Source organism: Sinocyclocheilus anshuiensis, unplaced genomic scaffold (assembly GCF_001515605.1).
Source record: "Sinocyclocheilus anshuiensis isolate Anshui unplaced genomic scaffold, SAMN03320099.WGS_v1.1 scaffold1073, whole genome shotgun sequence".
In the NCBI taxonomy this organism is placed as follows: domain Eukaryota; kingdom Metazoa; phylum Chordata; class Actinopteri; order Cypriniformes; family Cyprinidae; genus Sinocyclocheilus; species Sinocyclocheilus anshuiensis.
Genome location: NW_015555774.1, coordinates 135235 through 135482, shown reverse-complemented (window position 1 = coordinate 135482; position 248 = coordinate 135235). Strand labels below are relative to the sequence as shown.

Below are 248 nucleotides of genomic sequence, written 5' to 3'. Positions count from 1 at the left end.
CCCGGGACCGCCGTTCTCGATCCCGCCGCCTCAGCTCACTCTTGCCCGGCCTCAGCTCACGGTAAGCCGCTCATGCTACTCATGCTAGGCCGCTGTGTTTTTCGTTGTGAAAGCGAAACTACTTTGTTTGGTCTTCCAGATATCGCTTGCTGATCCGTGCTGGTCGCTGAGGAAATACTACAACTTCGCGCTGTCGATCGCCGGATCGGGTTTCACCGTGGACAAAGCGGAGTCCAGCCCGGAGCCGT

The 248-nt window shown here is 58.5% G+C and overlaps 1 protein-coding gene across 1 annotated transcript in view; it reads right to left on the bottom strand.

The window, feature by feature from the left end:
• LOC107674474 (zinc-alpha-2-glycoprotein-like) overlaps window positions 1-248 on the bottom strand; it is an 8251-nt gene that overhangs the window by 3308 nt on the left and 4695 nt on the right. The window lies entirely within an intron of this gene.